We start from the raw sequence: 21,373 nt of genomic DNA, 5'->3' as shown, positions 1-21,373 counted from the left end.
GAGGAACACACCAAGGCACATCATAATTACATTAGCCAAGATGAAAGATAAGGAGAGAATCTTAGAAGCAGCAAGAGAAAAGGAGACAGTTACCTACAAAGGACTTCCCATAAGACTGTCAGCTGATTTCTCCAAAGAGACCTTACAGGCAAGAAGGGGCTGGCAAGAAGTATTCCAAGTCATGTAAGGCAAGGACCTACATCCAAGATTACTGTATCCAGCAAAGCTATCATTTAGAATGGAAGGGAAGATAAAGTGCTTCTCAGATAAGGTCAAGTTAAAGGAGTTCATCATCACCAAGCCCTTATTATATGAAATGTTAAAGGGACTTATCTAAGAAAAAGAAGATCAAAAATATGAACAGTAAAAATGACAGCAAACTCACAGTTATTAACAATCACACCTAAAACCAAAACAAAAGAAAACTAAGCAAACAACTAGAACAGGAACAGAACCACAGAAATGGAGATCACATGGAGGGTTATCAACAGGGGAGTGGGAGGGGGAGAGAGAGGGGAAAGGTACAGAGAATAAGTAGCATAGATGATAGGTGGAAAATAGACAGGAGGAGGGTAAGAATAGTGTAGGAAATGTAGAAGCCAAAGAACTTATAAGTATGACCCATGGACATGAGCTATAGGGAGGGAATATGGGAGGGAGGGGGTGGGCAGGATGGAGTTGAGTGAAGGCGCGGAAATGGGACAACTGTAATAGCATAATCAATAAATATATATAAAAAAAGTATATTGTACTCAACACCTCAAAAGCTCAATTTGTCATCTTGCCCTCCACACTCCCCTTTTTTACACCCCAGAAAGCTATCACTTTTTTTTTTTCTAAATTGCAGTGAATGATGCTATTTTCTCAGTTACCCAAGGCAGAGCTCTGGCAATTATCCTCAACTTCCCCACCTGCTCACCCCCATGTTCAATGAATAACTTACTCCTATAGATGTTTTCTCAGTGTCTGAGAACCTGACCACTTTTCTTTATCCCCATCATAACTGCCCCTGCCTAGGTCACCATCTTCTTGTGCTCCAACTGCTCTCCCTATACCAAGTCTTGGTCATCTTGTATTATTTCTCTACGTTACAACTTCATAGCATTTGATCATTTTATTCCTGTATCTTAGGACACTTCAAAGGATTTTCCCATCACCTGAAAGTTAAAGTCCAAACTTCCTAATATGGCCCATAAGATCTTGGCATGATGTTGTCACTACTCATTTCTCTGTTTCCTCCCTCCCTCCCTCCAGCCTTCCCTTCCTCCCACCCTCATTTCCTTTCTTTCTGCCTTCTCTCCACATCTCCATGTACTATACCCTTGTTCCTCTAGGAACATGTTTTTTTCTTCCCTCCTCACCTTTTTAAGTAACTAGTTTCTTCTGCCTAGAAAGTAGTCAGATGCAGACTTCTGGCCAAGATGGAGGCATAGATAGACATACTTCCTCTCCTCACACCACCATAAGAAGGATCACAACTAACCTCAAAACAAAAAACAACCAGAACTGCCAGAAAATTTAACTGTATGGAAGTCTGACAACTAAGGATTTAAGAAGAAATATTCATGCAGATGGGTAGGAGAAGCAGACACAAGGAGTGGGGACAGAGAGGACAAGGTATGGTGGCAGTGAAGTGGCAGCAAGGAGGCAAGGTGGCTGTGGCTGGTGGCCGTTTGGGTGGTCCCACATTAACATGTGGTGGATAAAAACTGGTAGGATCACCTGGGGAGAGAGTGATCCTGACCCCAGGCTAGACTGCATAGCCCAGGGTTCCAGAACTGGGAAAATAAAGCCACATAACTTCTAGCTGTAAAAATCAGTGGGGGTTGAGGCAGTGGAAGAAACTGCTGGTCTCTCAGGAGAATCAGTTCAAAGGGCCCCCATGGTGCTAGTATGTATGGAAACCCACCCACTCAGGGAATCAGCACCAGGGCAACAGCTATAGGGGTTCCAGTCACATACGAGAAGTGGGTGAAGTGACTGGAAACAGGACAAGGGCCAAGCAAGTGGCATTGTTCTCTTTCTGACCCCTCCCCCGCATATAGAGCCATAAAGTAGTGAAGCAGTTTGCCTTGCCCTAGCAAATATCGAAGGGTCCACTCCTTACAACATAAGTGGTGTGCCAAGACAGGGAGTCAAAGCAGCTCGACCTAATACACAGAAACAAACACAGGGAGGCTGCCAAATTGAGCAGACAAAGAAATATGGCCCAAATGAAAGAACAGATCAAAACTCCAGAAAAAGAATGAAGCAAAATGGAGATAGCCAACCTATCAGATGCTGAGTTCAAAACACTGGTGATAAGGATGCTCAGAGAACTTATTGAGTATTGCAGAACATATGGGAAGGAATGAAGGCACTAAGTGAAATAAAGAAAAATCCACAGGGGACCAACAGTGAATGGAAGGAAGCAGGGGTTCAAATCAGTGATTTGGAACATAAGGAAGAAATAAACCAGTACAGATGAAAAAAGAATTCAAAAGAATGAGGAGAGAATAAGAAGATTCTGGGACATATCCAAAAGTGCCAACATCCTAATCACATGGATGCCAGAAGGAGAAGAGGAAGAGTAAGAAATTGAAAACTTATTTGAAAAAAGAATGAAAGAAAATTTCCCTAATTTGGTGAAGGAAATAGACATACAAGTCCAGGAAACACAGAGAGTCCCCAACAAGTTGGACCCAAAGGGGCCATACCAAGACACATCACAATTAAAATGCCAAAGGTTAAAGATAAAGAGAGAATCTTTTTTTAAAAAAATACTTTATTTATTTATTTTTAGAGGGAGGGGAAGGGAAGGAGAAAGAGAGAGAGAGAGAAACATCAATGTGCAAGAGATATATAAATCAGTTGCCTCTAGCATGCCCCTAACTGGGAACCTGGCCTACAACCCAGGTATGTGCCCTGACTGGGACTCAAACTGGCAACCCCTTTGTTCACAGGCTGGCACTCAATCTACAGAGCCATACCAGCCAGGGTGATAAAGAGAGAATCTTAAAGACAGCAAGAGAAAAAAATAGAGTTATGTACAAAGGAGTTCCTGTAAGACTATCAGCTGATTTCTCAAAAGAAACTTTGCAGGCAAAAAAAGACTGGAAAGAAGTATTCAAAGTATGAAAAGCAAGGATGTACAACCAAGATTACTTTTCCAACAAAGCTATCATTTAGAATAGAAGGGCAGATAAAGTACTTCCCAGACAAAGTAAAGGTAAAGGGATTATCATCACCAAGCCCTTATTATATGAAATATTAAGGGACTTATTTAAGAAAAAGAAGATCAAAGCTATGAACAATAAAATGACAACAAACTCACAACTATTAATGACTGAATCTAAAACAAAACAAAAACAAACTAAGCAAACAATTAGAACAGGAATAGAATAATAGATATGGAGATCACATGGAGGGTTATCAGCAGGGAGGAGGAAGGGCGAGAATGGGGAAAAAGATACAGGGAAGTAAAAACATAAATGGTAGTTACAAAAAAGACAGGGAAAGGTTAAAAATAGTGAAGGAAATGGAGAGGCCAAAGACTTATATGCATGACCCATGGACATGAACCAAAGCGGGGAAGTGCTGGAGGAAAGGGGGTACTGGGTGGAGAGGGGTACAGGGTAAAAAATGGGACACTTGTAATAACATAATCAATAAGATATACTAAAAAATAAGTATAGGGGCTTTAGGGGCTTCTCTTATGGGATACCTTGCTAAACATTAATATAAACTGTCCACTGTGAGTTTCAAATACAACAAATATGACAGCAAAAAATAAAAAAGTAGGCAGATGTTGTATCTTCTTCAGTCTTCAGCTGGGATAGTTTTTTGTTTGTTCATTCACTCATTTGTTTGTTTTTAATTTTCCTGAGGTCAGGAGAACATCCTGCTGTTCTCTATAACGTGATCATTGAGTCACAGTTGCATGTATAATTCCGCCTCTCTCCCCTGAATTGTAATCTAATGTAATTTATTTTTTTCCCTGGAATTTAGTATGTAGTATATTGCCTGAATTATAATAGCTTCTTAGTAAATTTTTATTGAATTGACTACAAATGAGCTATTAGTTTTGTCAGATAGATGGTGATGTGAATATTCAATTCAATAGGGTAGTTTGAATATTTTCTGTTTTGTAAGATTTTTAGAAGTTGTGTGTCTTGAGGAAGTGAGTTAATGACTGAACCCTGACTCAGCTGCTAATTAGGTAGGATAAAATCTGCTTCAGCAGTCACGACACACAATCACAGATTATATTTTATAAAAATATAGCTTATTTTTTTAAAGCACCAAATGGAATAATTATCAAAATGAATAAAAGAATTTATAATTAACTTATAAATTTGAATCAAATAGATGCTCCTGAAGTTGAAAAATACCCACCCAATAACAATAAACCTTTTTACTCAATTATTTTCTCTGACTCTTGTTTGTCATTCTCTATTAGTTTGTCAGCAAATATTTCTTCATGTAGGTTGTACAAAAATAAACCTTAGTATAACACTTAACTGCAAATTAATGACCAAAAATCATAGACTATTAAAGCTCAAATGTCATTTAAAGATTACCTAATTTAAATCCCTGACTTTGTAGTTGAGTAATGAAGTTTACTTATTTAAGAAAATACTTTACATACATGTATTTAATCAATGGATATTTACTTATTACTTACTACACAAAGTATTGTGCTAGGTGTAGTTAGGGGAATTATAAACATAGATAACACTGATCACTTATGTTATCTCATTTTAATGGCTTTTGTGTCAATTAGTTTACTGACTACCCTGAAATAGTAAGTTTACATAAAGAGACAACTAACTCTAGCAGTTAGGATTAGTACCCAGTCAATGTTAGAGATAAGAACAGTGGGAAGGAATGAGGAGAGCCATTGACTTTGGCCTGGTCTGGCCAGAAAAAGGATTGAAAATTTTTATGAGACCTCATTGTCGAGCAGATGAGCCCCATAATTCACCCTTCCTCTATTTACATGTTTTCCCTGCACATCAAGTAAAACAATCACTCATTCTCAGGAGGGCCTGGAGTAATGGGGAGATAGAATTCAGATGTGACACAATGAATCAGAAGGGCTGGATGGGCAAAGTGTTTCAATGTGCACAGAATGAGTTTCTCCATGGTGAGTCCTTCGTGGAAGTCACTCTGTCAAGGTATGTAGCAGGCAGTCATTAAGATGCTGACAGAGAAAATTGCTCTGTTTGTAATAGTACAGAAAAAGCTTAATTGCATTTCTCATTTTCCTTATTAAACGAAGGCTTTTTTTTTTTTTTTAAGTTGATTGCTTGGATTCTCTGACATATCAGCACTATCTTTTTGGCTGGTGACCTTTTCTCTCCTACTTTCTCCTCATCAATTAGGACTAGAAACATACTCTCAAGGAAAACAATTTGAAGAATATTTATCAAATAACAGTTTCAATTTATCAGGGTTCATGTCTGGAGTTTTCTGTTGGTTTTTCTCTCTGGGACACTGTCCTGATGGTCTGTATAACTTGGAAGGAGTGTCCACAACCTGTTTCTGATGGTGGTGCTGTTAAATTGTCCAGGATTGAGAGAAACCATGTGTTTTTCCCCATAGTCATACACCTGAATCCTAAAAGGTATGAAAAATATGGAAGAGTTTATCTGTTGGTCTGAAGACAGGGGTAAACCTTTAGGAAATTGAGGTTTGATTATTGACTTCTTCATAGACATAATTTGCAGTTTTCTCATGCTTGGCTGTCAAATCTCAATCCTGTGCCCTTATATCAACATTTTATCTTCCAACCACTCCACCTGTTGTATCCTGGATTTTTAAGAATGGCCTTCTGCTGGTAGATGTTGTATTGGTAGAATCCTAGCATTCTGGAGCCAAGCTAACCTTTTTTCCTGATTGGCTAACTCTTCCCTTTCCATCTTCTCACTTTTTAAATGGAATTGAGAATTGTATTTGGCACATAGAGGAGCCTGTCAGGAAGGCAAGATCTACACATATGTAGAATAGTGTTGGCTTCTGAACTGGTGGTGATTCTCATCCGCCAGCTCTTTGATGCTGCTTGGTTGACATAGTTTGCTTTTCAGGAGCTGTCTCACCACACTCCTATTTAGAAGTGGTAGTTAATGCTTAATTAGTAATGATGCAAAAACATAACTGTGAAAAATAGGATAGATAAATTACTTTAGAATTGAGTATTTATTCATGTGTCCAATTGTATGTTGAACAGCAATTGGGCTTTATCCTTAGAATACATTATATCAACAAAGGAACATCTATGTCTCTCAAAATTGTGTTGCCCTGCAAAGTGGTGGTGCATTCAATGGAGGAGTGTGGAGACTGTTAGGTTGGCTGTTAGGGGAAGAGCCCCTTAGGGTGAGGGTTTAACTGAGTGTTGAAAAAGTCTTTTGACTTTCCTTCCTTTGGGGCTCCTTGTGCTCCACTGGCCTTGTTAGATTATTAGATTGTACTTTGCTCTCCCCATGAAGATTATTTGTGATTGTTCTTTCAGATTTTTATTTTTGAGAGACCACCCTGTCTTCCTAAAGCAATCATGCTTCTGGCTCTGATTTTCCACCTTTCTTTGGCAATATAAGGCAAAATCAAATCATTGTCTTGTCCACTTGTATTCTTGGCTGACAGGATTTAATCCTGAACTGTGTGTTCCTTCCAGGGAAAATGCTTATTGTGCATAACTAGTGGCAAAAAGTTGTCTTTTGAACCACTTTTCCAGATGTACTGTTGGGTTTGGTGAAGCCTTGGTATTGGGTTCCCATTTCACCAGAGACATGTGCTCCTGAAGCCATCCTGGCCATTTCTCCCTCTCCAAATATAATGAGCACATATGGGGTTTGACCCTGCACACCTGAGATCATTAGTATTGTTTTTTGAAACAACTAAGCTAACCCAGTCACAGCATTCATGATTTCATTATGCTAGTTCAACTGCCCCAGAGAGGAAATAATTTCCTTTCAATTGCTTGTCAATACTGGTTCCTCTGTCCAGCAAAATGGATCATGGTGTCTATTAAGATCATTGACCTGCTTACTAGATCATCTGAAATATTGCAACTTTTTGGTTGGTTTTGCACCTGGTATATAAGCACTTGACTCATAAGATTAGGAAGTTTTCTGAACATTATCACTTCAAGTGATTTTGGGTCAATTAATATATTCATTGTTAAGATCAAATTCCTATTACTTTTTACAGGTTGAGTTTATGCCTTTTATTTATTAGAGAATGTTTTCTGGGTCTTAATATCAGAAATGAGAATGTGTGTATCTTGTTATATGTGGTGGAATTTAATTTTTTTGTGGAACAGATATTTTAAACCAGTCCATTCATATAAATTTGTTTTAAAATTGTATTTTACAGTAGTCTTGAAAATTAGTAAAGCAGTTGAATATTTTAGTGCTTGTTTGAGAGAACAGGCTGTGTGTTTACCCCTCTTATCCCATGGGAAGTTTTCTACACACAACAGAAATGATCTATTTCAGAATGGAAACCAAAGAGATAGGACAGAGAAAAGGGAGTGAGTGAGACACCAAGGGCACTGAAGGGGACTCTCTCCTTCCAGGATTTCTATTAGATTTATAATCTGTTATGCAGCAGAATCAATGTCTGTTTCAAAGTCATAGTGTGAAGAACCTGCCTGATCCTTAAGAGGCTGACACACATAGTTCAATTAAAACACTCTGGCTCCAGCACCCCAAAAATATGGCTTTAGGAAAGAACAGTTTAATGCAGAGCCTCTCTTGCCTCTCAAGGTCAGTGAGTGGCATCCACTTGGCTGCAATTAGGAGCCACTTCTGCAGAGAACTTTGGCCACTTCGACCTGTGCAGCTCTGTCTCCTTCATCTTGAGGAGGCTCCCTGTCTCTGCGATGCCTCATTCCCCGCCACATTACAGATGGTCCTGACACTTCAGCCAGGCCCAGCTGACTTTTCTGGCTCACCACATACTCTTGATCTTGCCTGCTGATCAGAGTGGCAGCAATGTTCCCGTTTATCACATACTATTTTGCGCTGTCATTTAGAAATACTCATACACTCGCCCCGTGAATATTGATAAGATACCTCTGGGATGAGATAAAATGTGGTAAAGGAAGCATATCTTTCCATTTTAATAAAAATCTTTAGAATATGCGATAATATGTGATAAAAGCACACAATAAGGCCATTACTGAGAAGAACAATCTACGATGTGCCTTGCACTTGAGGGTGAGAGACAAGGGAGGGTACTCATTGTTTGAATCTGCCATTTTAAGTTTGGGCTTTTCATTTGTGTTTCTAAGGAGAAAGCTCTTTGAAGGTCATGTTTGAATTAAAAGCTGTATTTATTATCTGTTTTTCCATGTTATCTATATTACAATTGCATGTCAAATTTGGGAGCACAGTATCTCTTGAAGGTAGTTCCTTTCTAATTCCACTTTTATCCTACCCTGTGGTGTAGTGCATGTTTGCATCTGCTGAGGCTGATAAGGTAGGAACTGCTACCTGACTAACCTTATTATAGTTCTCTCGTTGTCTTTCTCCCAGCCAGTTTGAAATTATTGTCTCTGGACTCGAGTCATCTGCTCAAAGATAACAGAGCTTCCAGCTGCAGCATTGCCCCTCTCTTCTCACTTTGAAGTAATGGTGGCTCCAGTATTACCAGCCATTGGCTCATCCTAGTTACCATTTCAGCAAGAAAAGGAAGGGATTTGGGGTGGGGTGGGGAGGTGGGTGGTGTCAGAGTGGGATGCACATGGGATGAGTGCTCTTTCAAACCCATGGCAATGAGCTCACTTTGTTCAGATCACAGAGCAGGTGATTAACCTCTCATTGGGAAGTTGTGCTGCCATTCTACTAGAGGGCTCTGCTGTAACAGGTACAAGAACAGGTAGGCATGGGACGAGGAGCAGCATCCTGGAACTGACCTAGTTAAGGAAATATTTACTAACGATATCTAACTCTTAATTTGGGAGGGAAACAATAATATTAATAACAGACAATATTTATCAATATTTATTTTAAGCCCATCATTTGCCAGGAGTTACAGTTTACACTACCCTTTGAAACAAGCAATGAAGCAGACTCATTTTACAGATGATGAAAACAGAAACTTGCTTAAAAAAATCAGTGATATGTCCAAGGTTGCGCAGATATATAAGAGAGATGAACTGAATGCATGGAATCCTTACACTTTTCTCTGTGGAATTTCTTTTATGGCACCTTCTGTGTCTGGAAGAGATAATGTTGCTTCTAAATGCAGTGTTCCATAGGCACTGAAGGAACCTAAGGGATGAGCTTGTATGATCTCCCACACCCCCTGCTTTGTTGACATGTAACATTGTGTGAGTTTGAAGTGTACACCGTGTAAATTGGATACACATGTATATTACAAAATGGTTACCACTACAGTGTTAGCTAACACCTCCATCATGTCATATCATTTCCATTTATTTTTTGTGGTGAGAACATTTAAAATGTACCCTCTTAGCAACTTTCAAGGATACAATTCAGTATTTTTAACTATAATCACCATGCTGTACATTATATTCTTAGGACTTATTCATCTTACAACTGGAAGTTTGTGCCCTTTGACCACCATTTCCCTATTTCTCCCCCCACACCAGCCCCTGGTAACAATCATTTTATTTTCTGTTTCTATGAGCTCAGCTTAAAAAAAAATCTACATATAAATGATATCATACAGTATTTGTCTTTCTCTGTCTGGCCTATTTCACTGAGCATGATGCTCTTAAGTTCCTTCCATGTTGTTGCAATTGACAGGATTTTCTTCCCTTTTATAGACAAATAATATTCCTCCATACATACACACTCAAAAGAATATTATATATCACATCTTCTTCGTCCATTCATCTGTTGATAGACGCTTCATCTGTATCTTGGCTGTTATGAACAATGCTATAATTAACGTGGAGGATGTAGGTATCTCTGTGAGTTCTGTTTTCATTTTCTTTGGATATACACCTAGAAGTGGAATTGTTAGGTTGTTTTGTAGTTCCACTTTTAATATTTTGAGGTAAACTCCATACTGTTTTCCATAAAGACTGAACCAATTTATATTCCCACCAATAGTGCACAAGGGTTCCCTTTCCTCCATATCCTTACCAGCACTTGTTACCTCTTGTCTTTTTGATAATGGTCATTCTAGCAAGTGTGAGGTGATATCTCATTGTGGTTTTGATTTGCATTTCCTTAACGACTAGTGATGTTTTATGTACCTGTTGGCCATCTGTATGTCATCTTTGGAAATATTTTCTTCTTTTTTCAGTTTCTTTGCCTACTTTTTAAATTAACTTATTTGTTTTCCTTTTTTCATGTAGGTTTATATAAATTTTAAATGTATGTTCAATATTAACCCCTTATCAGATACATGATTTACAAATATTGTTTCCTATTCTGCAGGTTGCATTTTCATTTTGTTGATTGTTTCTTTCACTTTGCAGAAGACTTCGTAATGAGGTTAAGAAGGCAAGGTCAAGTTCTAATATTACCATCCTCATGTCCCCTTCCACCTGATATTGCAGTGGAATGATTACATTTGGTTCCCTTTTGAGCTGAAGAATATCATCTGTGCATCAATTTAAATGCATACTGAACTAAAAATTGTTTCTGAAACAGACTTGCTTGTTAATTACTTATAGCCCCCTTTCCCTTCATTTTTCCTAATAATCACTGGCTAGAGCTAATAATATAGAACAGTTGCTGAGCACTGATTATGAGCCAAGCCATATTATCTAATTTGATTTCCATTTTATGGAAGAGGAAATTGAAGCCTAGAGAAGTAAAGTGACTTCCACAAGCTTGAAATGTGAAATCTGACTAAGTCTGATGGCAAGCTTCTTAGCACCAGCTCTGTCATGCTGCGGAGGGAGCAGAGTCAGACCATGCATGTGCCCTGTGACAGTGACTGTGTGTGTGGTGTGTGGTTGGAGTGCTCAAAATAGCATCAGCTTTTGTGTTGAAAACTATTTTCTTTATTTAACATGCTTGTCTTTCCCTTGAAGGTATATGTAACCTGAAAAATAGATAAAATTTCTTTAATCTTGATGAGGATTTTGAAGTTAAAAAAATTGCTGGTATTTTTAAAAATTAAGGTGAGGTTAAAATATTTCTAAAAATTTAGTTTGTGGGGAAAATTATAGCCCCAGTTTATTCTGGCCATAAAGGTATGTCTTAGCACATGCAGAGAAAATGTGCCACATAGACTGTGTTATTATAGAGCTATCACTTGGCACTCCAGTAAGTGTTGTAGTTTCTAAATCTCCTGTCTGATTGAAGATGAGCTTGTTATGGGTTTAAGTTATGTGGGAAGTTTCCAGAAGATGTGTGGCTGGAATAGGGATTTTAATGCCTGCTTTCCCATTGTGACTTTGCCCTCTTCTCAGAAACCATAGCAGGGAGAAAAATGAAGCAGAACAAAAAAGTAGTGTATTCCTTCCAAAACACATACATTACCATCTTGACCTCAACACACTAAGTCTATCTTATTCTACCATCCAAGGTAATTCATGGTGTATAGAAAACCCACTGAGAGAATAACAACTTCAGAGAAAACTAATCATTTCTCAGAAGAATGTTAAAGAGCGAAGGGTGAAGCAGAAATAATTTCTTGAATTTTTATTTTCTTTTTAAATTCTATTTCCCTTTGCTAAAGGTTAAAGGAAATGCTATCTTCTTTTGCCTTTCTTCTGTGCATTATAATTTTGTTCATTGCCTTCAATTCTTAGGTTTCTAATTATAAGTCATTTTGGAAATGCAGAGGAATTGTTATTAATGTTTATCATTGCTTGTTTTTTTAATTTTAAGAGTATTCATATTTATCTTGTTCATCTTTTTTCTGTCCATAGCTAATTTCTACTTTAATGGCAATATTATTTCATAATTTAAATTTTTTCTGATCCTTAGTATTTAATGAAAAAAAGAAACAATTACTGCTTATACTCAAATAAATGTCTTTATTTCACTCAGAGTTGTCACTTTTACTTGTATGATAAGATTATTTTAAAAAGAGTAAAATTCTGTAAAGCCAACTGTACCAAGAAATACTGATTCAGTGATGAGAGTAAACTTTTATTTCTGATTGAAATAAAAATATTGAGTATATATTTTACTACCATGTAAGTAATTTATAAAAAGAATAATACCACAAAACTGTCTATAAAATTCTCATTCTTTCTTCTCCTCACTGGAACATGATTAGTTATTGAAAGTGATAACAGTTAGAATACTGAAACTGTTAGCAGAGAACATTAATAGAATGTTATCTGTACTCCCAATCAAGTAAAGAATGAAAAAACACCATTTCGAAGATCTAGAGGATGTAGAGTTAAGGTAACCTAAGTTAATGTGTTGGTAGGATGATACTGAAACAGTAACTTTCTAGATTTTGATTTGTCTATTTCTTATTTACATGTTTACACCCAGCTCCCAGGTTAGTAGATGTAAAAGTAGGAAGGACCTGTAAATTACAGTGTACAGAGTTTTTAGTTGTGGAGAAACTTCATTCAGAATGTTTGTAAGAGAAGCTTTGATGTACTCCCATTTGTTTATTCTTGCCCTTATGTCCCTTGCCCTAGAGGATGTATCAGCAAAAATATTGTTGCATGGGATAGCTGAAACTTTTCTGTCTATGTTTTCTTCTAGGACTTTTATTGTGTCAAGACTTACATTTAAGTCTTTTATCCATCTTGAGTTTATTCAGGTGTATGGTGTAGGTTGGGGGCCTGGTTTCATTTTTGTGTGTGTACCTGTTCGGTTCTCCCAAAACCATTTATTGAAGAGGCTATTTTTACTCCATTTCATGCTCCTGCCTCTTTTGTTGAATATTAATTAACCATAGACACTTGGGTTTATTTCTGGGCTCCTTACTCTGTTTCATTGATCGATGTGTCTGTTCTTATGCCAGTACAAGACTGTTTTGATTACAGAGGCCTTGTAATATAGTTTGATATCAGGTATAGTGACCCTCCTACTTTGTTCTTCTTTCTCAAAATTGCTGAGGTTATTTGGGGTCATTTATGTTTCCATATAAATTTTTGAAATACTTTTTCTATATCTATGAAATAAGTCATTGGTATTTTAACAGAGATTGTGTTAAATCTATAAATTGCTTTGGGTAGTATGGACATTTTAATGATGTTAATTCTTCCAATCTAAGAACATAGTACATGCTTCCATTTGTTTGTATCTTCCTTAATTTCTTTCTTCAGTGTTCTGTAGTTTTCAGAGTACAGGTCTTTTACCTTCTTGGTTAAGTTTATTCCTAGGTACTATATTTTTCTTATTGCTATAGTAAATGGGATTTTTTTTGCCCTAGTTTCTGTTTCTGACATTTCATTGTTGGTGTACAAAAATGCCTTTGATTTCCAAATATTGACTTTGTATCTTCCTGTTTTGCCAATTCACTTATTGGGTCAAGTAGTTTTTTTGGTGGAGACTATAGGATTTTCTATGTACACTATCCTGTCATCTGCAAACAATGACTGTTTAACTTCCTCCTTTCCAATTTGGATGCCTTTATTTCCACTTCTTGTCTGGACAAGAAATGAATGTTAAAAAGCTATGCAGGAAAGAAAAAAATAAACAAAAAAATAAACAATAAACTGTTTCTCAATAAACAATAAACTGTGGAGAAAACCACAGTGGATTTTGTCTCGGTAGCCTCTAGTATTTACCATTGTTTTTTCTTTCTGGATCTGCCTCTGGTGATGTCAGATGTTGACCCTGTCTCAGACTTCCCGGGATTTACTGTCTGTGGCGGTCTCCTTTGGTTGTTAATCTAGTCATTCTGTACTCAGCAGTCAGGTTTAAGCACCATAGGGCCAGGGCAGAGTCCCTCCTGGGGCCGGAGCTATTGTTTCCCCTCAGGCTGCTGCCACTTAGGGGAGTGGTCTGCCTGAGCATGATAGCTTCTGTCATATGGCGGATGACTCAGCACTGGGATCCCAGTGTCTACTCTCTTAGTTCTCTCTCCAAAGCTTCCATTCCCAGTCTCTTCTCAGGTGTCTCTAACCCACTCTGCCCTTGCATTTGCTGGAGTCCAGGGTACATGGCTACAAATGAAAATCTGTTCGTTGGCCCTTTAAATAGCTCTTTGCATCTCCAGCCATCCATCTCTGGCAGAGAGCAACTCTGCCACTTTTCACTGCTGGTTGTTCATGCTCTGGTGCTCTAGGCTAGGATCCCAGCTTAGGGTTTAGACCCTACTCTTCTCAGGGGGATCCAACTGGCTACTTAATTATTCCTTTGCCACTGCCGACTGTCGGCAGCCAGACAGCCTTCTTGAATCTCCACTGCACTCTTTATCAGTCAGGTTGTGCTGAAGTTGATTCTTTTGTCTGTCTGAGGTTGTAAGACTTCTCTCTCGTTATTGTTCAGTTGTTTGTTCGAAGTGATTTCTCCACAGTTTAGTTTTAAGTCCTGATTGGTCCTTGGGGGAGGTTAATGTGACTTCCATTCACTCCTCAGCCATCTTGCCAGCCTCCCCTAGTTTTTAATATTGTGAGAAGTATTAGTTTTACGGGTTGAGTATAGAGAAGTGCTTAGTAGGTTAAATCTGATTGGAGGAATGTATACCATTCACTAATACCAAATTTTCAAGTGGTAGAGGCAGGCGCCTTATTCTGAATTACCAAGTTCTAAATAATTGAAGCTGAAGTAGTATAGGTGAGGATGGGACATGGAAGAGACATCAAGGGCAGGACAGGGAGCTGCACACCTCTAAAAACTTGTTTCCAAAGTTTGCTCCATCAACATTTATTGAGCATCTACTTATGTAGTGGTAGTAATAATAATAATAGTAATATGACAGCTACCATTTATTATGTTGCTGTTTATAAGGCAGACATCATGTTATAAGTTACTTATTTAATCCTCCTTAGAAGCATAGGAGGAGTAACTGTTATTATTCCATTGTATAGAAAGAGAAACTAGATTTAGATAAGCTAAGCTACCTGCTCCTGGGCACATATCCAGGACAAAACCAGTTCTATGTGACTTCAAGTCATCAGACAAGTGCTTTGCACATTTTAAGCAGCAAGGAAACAATGACAAATATGACAATTTCTGTTTTAAAGCAAGAACACCATATCTCGTGGCAGAGGGTTGGCTCTCTTCACATTAAGCACTCATTTTAGAACATTTAAGAATATTTTGAGTAATATTTGTCTTGATATGATTAGTCCTTTTAAAATTTTATTCCTTAGCTAATGGCATTCTAAAATAGCCTTTTGTCTCTGGTGTTTGAAAATCCAATTCACTCTGTAGACTGACTATAAAAGCAAATAAGAGCATTGATTTCCTCATTTCATCAACCTCTAGAGGACAATTCATAAAGCATGGAAGTTCTAACTAGTCAATCAATAGTCACTACTTAAATCAGAAACTCAAAGAGTAGTCTATTATTAAAAAGTGTTCTGAAGATGATGTTAAATGAAAATAAAGGAACCAATCTGGCCTGAGATCTGTATTCATCTTTAGGAAATAGTCTGGAGGAAAGGGGTCTGTTAACCGTATTTTCCTGTTTCTGGTTCCTGCCTGAAGAGAAGTGGGGAAAATCCAATTTCTCAAAAGCCACTTAAGTATTATTAAGCAATTTATAAAAACAAGGATAAGCTTTGCTATTGGCAGGGATTCCCCCTACTGTGATGTACAAACCAAAATTGGTGTTCAGCTCTTTGTATCATTTTGGCTTATACAGGGTGAAGCAAAAGTAGGTCTACAGTTATTTGTGTGGAAAATAATATAATAAATCGTAAATAATAATACAAGAACAAACTGTGTTTTGTGTATTCACAATTGTAATCCTACTTTTCTCCCCCTGTAATTGACTATAGAATAAATACAGATCTGTATAAAATGTTCACTGCAGATATCAAGATAAGCAGACTCATTAATTATTGGAAATGCTATTATTTTACCTAATCTGTAATGCTCTTTCTGGAGTTAGTTACATAATTTCACTTGACACAGAAAAGGCAACTTTGACCTGAATTACATTTAAAATCAACCTTTCACTAAATCAGGAAGAAAGATATTTTTCCTTCTTAATGAATCATAACTAGAAGGCTGTACAGGAGGCAAGTATGAATATGTGGAAAAGGAAAATAAGAAAGCCATTCATTATTTCAAATAATTCAAATATTTAAAGCCCTATTTTATCACTCTCAGTTGGGGTTTCAATCGGACAATTATTGGACAATTATTCATGTTTGTCTGTAATTGTGTTCTTAATTTCAGGTTGCTTTTGGTGCTGGCAGGGATTTGTGAAGTCTATTTCTTTATGCAGATGAAACTCTAAAGCACAGGAAGATGTGATTTGCTCAAATCTCACAGTAACAAGTCCATGACTTGCACTTTTAAAACTTTGATTCTTAGTCCATAATTCATTCCATTGTACTCTCCTTTTTTCTCCAGGAATAATTTTAAAAAATAGATAGTCAACTTGGCAATCACACCCATGAAAATTCTATTGTTCTTTCTCATCAATAAGCCATCTGTGGTTAAGCTAAGTAAAGAGACCAGTGAGATTGCCTGGAGTCTACAGTTTCTTCTCTTCTTTTTTTTAGAAAAGATTTTATTTACTTTTATTGAGAGGGAAAAGGAGGGGGGAGCAAAAGAGGGAGAGAAACACCAATGTGAAAGGAAAATATTGATCAATTGCCTCTTGTATGCATCTGCCTGGGGACTGAACCCACAATGCAGGCATGTTCCCTGACTGGGAATTGAACCTTTTGCTTTGTGGTACGATGACAAACCAATTGAGCCACACCCGGTCAGGGCTTCTCTTCTTTATTTCATGTCAATTTCCTTTAGATAAACAAAGAACAGTATGTGTTAAGTGTCTTGTTATCTGTATTTTGAGAAAGCGTAGAGATCATGAATGCTCTGCGTTCATAATGAGATTGTGTAATATTTTGCAAAGTGCTATTCTATAAGGTTAAATTGGAATACTTAATCTGATATATATTTATAAGTAATAGCTAGATTTATGCTTAAAATTGAGTGCTTTGCTGTTTTCACAAAAGTTTGCCTCCACATTGATGGAGAAGCATGGCAGTTGATGAAAGGTGTGTGCGGAGCTCTTCTGGACCAGACACTCATTCTCTGGCTGGCCATTACAACCTGAAATCTCAAATCACAACCACTTTTTTCTGGAGTGTTAAAAATACATTACTAGAGTGTAAATATCCCTGGAAGAGATAAAATACTGAATACAAAATACTGAATATTTTGCTACATTAGCAATAAACACCTGAGTAAGTATGGGTCTAACTTTCCCTGTCAGGGGAAATTTCTAATAAAGTGGAAGGCACCAAATATAAGTTTTGTCTATTTAACATTTTTGCCTAGAGCTGAAAGTATTACTATGAATAACAAGTGAAACTAGCTTAAATTCCATTAGTAACATGATTCCAGCCAATAGATTCTATGCCAGAAGTGGATGCTATTATAAATCATTATTATTTTATGTTCAGACAATGGATATACCAATGTTTACAGCCAGGGAAAATGCAAGCCAGTTTTCACCTTTCCTCCTGAGGAAAGTGGTGAACTGGTATGCATGTAGAAAATGCTGAATGTCTTCTGATTTTAACCAACTCTGTCCTCTCCTAAAATGTCCATATGTGAATTAGGCACTTTGCAGGTTTTATTAAAACTCATAATTTACTCATCTTAAAAAGGTTTGCTAGTGTAAAAATATACCTTGACTTTGAAAGAAATCTGTTATATGAAAATCTGTGAACAAAATGCACTATATTTGTCTGACATTGAGAATGGCTTATTTCATTCAAAGGTGTTTCTTTTCTTTTTCTCTGTCTAAGTTCAGGTACAATGCAGTTTTATAGGTAGATGGCTAAATATTCTCTCTGGCAGTGCCCATCCTATAGAGACTTACCATTAACAAGATAATGGAAAAAGGAAGTGTTCGTCTTTAGCCACTTATAGAATGGAGACTCTGTGTGGCAAAGACCACAGTTTTCTTCTTTTATTCTTAGTTCTTCCTGCTTAGCAGGTAGTAGATCCTTAATACTTATAAAGTGAATTATTAATCTGATAATATAGTTCCCCAAAACCCAACATATAGTAAATTCCCAAAGCTTAAAAAAAGTAGATCTATTAAAATCAAGAAGGAAAAATTTAGTTTTACTTTGTTATTCAATACATGTCATAAAACAACAAATCAATCTCTCTTGACTATAGAAAACCAAATATTAGATATTTGTAAAGTGGCATAAATGAAGGGTTTTCTGTGATTCGCTTACTAAAATGTACAAAACTTGAAAACCACAAAATGTGTCTAAGCTTGTGTATCCACCGTGGGGAAGAAAGCAGCAAGCTGCTTTCTTCTTTATTCAGTAAATTAACTTTACCTGGTAAAAGTAAGAGAGAAAGGATACAATGGAACATTTTGTGAAACCTTATTTTTGTCCTAAGTATTCAGGTAGCATATTGCTTTTTGTCTTCTAAATAACACTAACAATTTGTCTTTGTGTCATTTAGACCCTTCCCAATTTGCATGCAATGGATGAATAATGTATGATGTTATGCTCTAGTGATTCACATAGCTAAACTTAGGTAAATATTTGATACAAAGATTTTATTTTTTTAAACATAATAGGGACTACGTAGAGAGAAGATTTTTTAGATGGGTGTTTTGAAGACATTTTTAGCCAAGACACAAATTTATGGATTGCCTTAGAGCAGTAGTAATTAGAAGAAACCATCTTATTTAATCTTAAATATTGAAGGCAAGATGTTAACACAGGCATGTTAATGTTGAGAGTGTTTGTAAATTAACAAGGCAGATAACCAGAAGGGGGAAGAAGGACCACCTAAGAGTACTGTTGACTCTAGATGCAAATAGCTATGCCAAAGGACCAGATTCTATTCTTATAAATTGTCATTATGATGAATCATACATCAGAACATTTCATACTTAAGAGACCTTAAAACATGACTGGAGAAGGATAACATACTTTTACTAACATTTTTTCTATTATGTCAAGGTAAATGGAGCCAAGAACAGGCAACATATTCCTTAAAGGAGATCATATTCTAAAGTGAACATAACTCATGGTATGCAATGGGAAGGCAAAATTTCTTATCAGAGAAATATTCACTCAAGTGATATTAGTCTGAAAACTGCCTGTCATTTTAAGCCCATTTGTAGGACATGAGCATGTTTGTTATTCCACCCAAGCCCACACAAATCAAGTTGAGTAAAACTATTGTAGCCTGAGGGTACCTTTGAAGACAAAGACCAAATATGGACCTAATTGCAACTTGGCTGCTTCCTGTTCCTGGATTAGCTTTTCTGGGTCACAAATGAGGGGGAGGAGGGGCTGGATTTACAGAACATTTCATACTTCTGCGTGGTCCTGCTGTCTGCTGGAAGCAGCAGTGGGCTGCAGCCTCCAGGGATGGTAGTCTGTCTCACTCCAAGATAACTCTATTGCAGAGGGCTTAGAGAGTGGTCAGAGAGGCAGTAGGGACACCCACTGGGGCCTGATGTCAGGGCCTGACAGTACCCCTCCTCTAGGCCAGGCATTAACCTTCAAGTCCTGTGGTTGCAGCGATCTTCACAGAGAGCCGGAATGACCTGCATCTTGTTTTGCTCTATTTCATATTGAACTTGTACTCTTCTAACCACGATGTGATTGTGTGAGAAGTGGATAAAGAAGAGAACTGGGCCCTTTGTGGATAGAGTTAAGTGAGGATTAGAAAAACTAAAGGCCAACAATTTGTGCACGCTCTACAGTCCAATAATTTCTAATTCGTTAAGTTTCTAATATTCTTTGGCTTCATGATGTCTTTTACGCCACTCATTTTTTTCTGTAAGGACTTTGTGAAACCTGTATTTTAAAAGTTTGTCCTTAGAAATTTGAGGTAATTACAAAATTAGAGTAGAGCCAATGATATCTTCATTTAGTTCATGCATTATCAAGAATTTTCTGTGGCTTGATTGATTGATTTTAAGGAATATTTTCTACCACAAAGTCAATATCAATAGATAGGTTTTTCTTTTTCATGGTGATTTTAATGCCAAATCCACTTTGTCTGGGTCCCTTCAAATCAAGTACTTGCATTCTATAGTGAATGAAATTTTAATCTGTGGGATCTTCCTGGTATCTGTAAATTTTATTGGCAATGAGTTGTTTAGAATAAGTTGGCATATGGGTTATTTTATAGCTAGGAAAGAGATAAAGAGATGCCTCAAAACCATTATGAGTGGACAGTATTGCTTCCTGGGACAAAGGATATAAAGATATGGGTTGAGAAAAATAAAAAACCTACATCAGATTTTAAATAAAAATACCATTTTCCAGTGAGGAGGTGAAAAATAGGATAATTTTCAGAGTTCAATCAAATAAAAATGTTTTCCTTTGGAAAAAGCTGGAATAGCAATACTTATATCTGACAAAATCAATTTCAAAACAAAGGCCATAAAAAGAGACAAACATTGTCACTACATAATACTAAAGGGAGAAATCCAAAAAGAGGATATAACCCTCATAAACATATATGCCCCCAATATAGGAGCACCTAAATATAAAAACAAAATCTTGGTGGACTTTAAGGAAGAGATAGACAACAATACAGTCATTGTAGAGAATTTTAACACATCATTGTCACCACTGGACAGATCTTCCAGATAAAAATCAGCAAGGAAACAGCCACCTTAAATGACACACTAGATTGAATAGATTTAATTGATATTTATAGACCATTTCATCCCAAAGCACCAGAATACACATTCTTCTCAAGTGCACATGGATCATTCTCAGGCATAAACCACATGGTAGGACATAAAAGAAGTCATAACAAATTCAAAAAAATTGAAATCATATCAAGCATTTTCTCAGATCACAATAGCATGAAACTAGAAATCAACTTCAGTAAGAAGCTCAAAATCATCCAAATACATGGAGACTGAAAAACATGTTTTTTAAATAATGAATGGGTCATTAATGAGACCAAGAAAGAAATCAAAACATACCTGGAAACAAATGAAAATGAACACATAACAAAGCAAAACCTATGGGACACAGCAAAAGCAGTCCTGAGAGGGAAGTTCATAGCATTACAGGCCTACCTAAAGAAGATAGACAAATGTCAAATAGACAACCTAACCCTACACTTAAATGAACTAGAAAAACAACAAGAAAGCCCAAAGGGAGTAGGAGGAAGGAAATAATGAAGAGCAGAGTGGAAATAAATGACATAGAAACTAAAAAAACAAAAACAAAAAACCCCAACAATTCAAAAGATCAATGAACCCAGGAGCTGGTTCTTTGAAATGATAAGCAAAATTGATTAAGCTTTAATCAGACTCATCAAGAAAAAAAGAGAAAGGACCCAAATTAATAAAGTCAGAAGTGAAA

The sequence above is a fragment of the Desmodus rotundus genome, chromosome 4, assembly GCF_022682495.2.
Source record: "Desmodus rotundus isolate HL8 chromosome 4, HLdesRot8A.1, whole genome shotgun sequence".
Taxonomy (NCBI): Eukaryota; Metazoa; Chordata; class Mammalia; order Chiroptera; family Phyllostomidae; genus Desmodus; species Desmodus rotundus.
This window is presented reverse-complemented; position numbering follows the sequence as displayed.